The sequence below is a fragment of the Chanodichthys erythropterus genome, chromosome 22 (genome assembly GCF_024489055.1).
Source record: "Chanodichthys erythropterus isolate Z2021 chromosome 22, ASM2448905v1, whole genome shotgun sequence".
Taxonomy (NCBI): domain Eukaryota; kingdom Metazoa; phylum Chordata; class Actinopteri; order Cypriniformes; family Xenocyprididae; genus Chanodichthys; species Chanodichthys erythropterus.
Genome location: NC_090242.1, coordinates 12,863,647 through 12,866,658, shown reverse-complemented (window position 1 = coordinate 12,866,658; position 3,012 = coordinate 12,863,647).

Here is a 3,012-nt window from a genome sequence, read left to right as displayed (position 1 = left end):
CATGTCTGCGAGGCAAGCAGCCTATACGCTGAGTTTTGGTTCATTTAGCCTATAAGACGCGCTGCAATTCACGTGCCAGTTATCGCGCCGGCGCCTCAAAATGCACTCAAATAACTAATTGAACAAATTCAATTGAATTGAGAGAATTCCATTCTAATCATGTATATATGAGGCTCACATAATGGGTCTCATTCATGAAACATTCGTAAATATATTAGTAAATATGTGAGAGATTTGCACGTAAAGAGACCTTCCCGAAAACTCTTCTCCTGATTCACAAATACTTCGTAAACGTCAGAAGTGATAGTGAAATGTGTGTGTGTGTTAATGAATTCCAATCAGTCGTAAATGGGACGCGCGTGCATGCTCATTCTCAATTACCATAAATCCCGCCCATTAAATCCGACTGACAACTATATATGGGCATCATATTATGACACCATTTTAAGGATTTCAACATGTCTTCTCAAAAGCGAATGAAAAAGATAAATTTCTCAGATGCAGAAATTGAAGTTTTATTATCAGAAGTTCATTCAAAACACCACATTTTAAGCGTACATATATAGTGGCGTATCAGGCCCTCAAAAAAGGAAGCTTGGCAACAGATGCTGTTAATGGAGTTTCATCTGTTAACCAATGAACAGTCCCAGTTTCGCGCACACAGTCCCAGAAGTGAAAAGAAAATGGTTCGACATGAAGCTTGACTGCAAAAAACGAATTAGTTCACTTCGAAAAAAAATCGTATTCAAACTGGAGGAGGACCACTATCACCATCGAGCATATCTACATTATACATTAGAATTACTATATATAATATTTTTTTCAAAATGCTGTGTAAATATGTACCCGAATAAGGTGAATTAAAATGCAGCCTTATTAATGAGCAAAACGTTTGGATGTTAAACGCACTATTTACGCGTGGCTGGGAGCAGGTGTAGATTTCTTTCGTACCAACTAACATTTGGAAAATACGAACATTTTAATGAATCCGAAAATTTACGCCAGAACCACTTTATACACGATTTACACAAAAATTTGTTCTGCTCGTGTTTCTTGAATGAGACCCAATGATTGCAGAAACTCCTCTAAATGTCCAACATAACTGAACATTAACACTAACATAAACTAACAACATCTTTCCCTTTACTGAAAAACTCATAAAATAACATTTTAATCCCTAAATTTACTCTCCTAATCAGACCCTTGCAAAGAATGCTGGGAACTATGGATCCACTGCCCAGTTAGTTATGTCAACATTAATTTGTGTGTTTCACTTTACTGAACAAACACTTAAAGCTGACAATACTCATTTTTAGTAGAAACAACTCAGTTAAAATAAGTTCAAGTAGTTACATGAGTTTTTTAAGTACTGTGAACAAGGGTTGTTCAAGTGAAACTAACAACTGTGAATGTTTTTTTTTTTTTTTTTTTTTTTGATTGCTGTTGACTATAGACAGGAATGGAGACAAAACAAGGAGTAGAACACATGAATATGGAGGCAAGAGATATGATATAATGACATCATTATCAAGTACTTTTAAATATGAATACGTAAACATTTGTGAATCAGTGATTACCTAACGATTAAAGGGATAGTTCACCCAAAAATGAAAATTTGATGTTTATCAGCTTACCCCCAGTGCATCCAAGATGTAGGTGACATCCAGACAAATCCAAATGAAACCCTGCGGCTCGTGACGACACATTAATGTCCTAAGACACGAAACGATCGGTTTGTGAGAGAAACCGAACAGTATTTATATAATTTTTTACCTCTAATACACCACTATGTCCAACTCCGTTCAGCTTCCTGCTAGTGAGGTCAAAAAACGCGCTCTGAAGACGGAAGTGATGTCTCGCCCATATACTTCAATGAGCGCGAGACATCACTTCCGTTGTCAGAGCGCGATCTGACCTCACTCACCGGAAGCTGAACGGAGTTGGACATAGTGGTGTATTAGAGGTAAAAAATGATATAAATACTGTTCGGTTTCTCACACAAACCGATCGTTTCGTGTCTTAGGACATTAATGTGTCGTCATGAGCCGCAGGGTTTCATTTGGATTTGTCTAAGCAAGGTTTATTCACTCTTATAGATGAAGTTCCCATCTACTGCAATTATTTGAATGACAGAGGGCAGCGGTTGCAGTTAAAAATCATCATTTGTGATCGACTGAAGAAAAAATGTCACCTACATCTTGGATGCACTGGGGGTAAGCAGATAAACATCAAATTTTCATTTTTGTGTGAACTATCCCTTTAATACAAAATGTTTAGATATGCGGAATTTAGCAGACATTCTTATCTAGGTACTTGTTTGCTTTTAATCTGCCCGCTACCACAATTTAGTCACTTTAATAGACTTTTTAACTTTTCACTATAAAGCTAAACTGATCCTTATCCCATCTCTGAAGTCATGTGATCACAGCATAAAATAGTTTTATGTTCGCAGTTCTATGATCTATGAGATTAACACTCATAAATCACTATATGCATATTCAAATTTGCATACAGTCATATAAAGTGCAGTGTTGTAGATTCAGAGTGAGAACTGCACTGATCACCATAGACAGCAGGAAATTTCATGTGACTATTACTATTCTGGTAACCAATCTTTCTTCAAAATTGTATTTTTACAGCATTTACAAACAACATATGTTGTGATAAAATTGTGAAATCTATAGTTAGATTATATATCACATCATATCAAATAAATAAACTAATAATTAATAAAACCTTAATATCAGATGCTGGGTCAAGATAGGTGTTTACAAACATTGTTTGTCATTAAAAGTTTGATGAATGTGTTTTTATATTCTAGAATGATATTTTGTTTTCTGCAGATTAAAGTCTGAATTTATTACTTATTTTTTTGTTCAGGTAAATGCAAAGACATTTACATGATGAACATCTCAAATGAAGCACCACCAACAAATGGGTCATGTAACATAACTGACTTATACATATATTATCACATTCCTCCCTATGGTGTTGTGGTACATGTCTTCAATA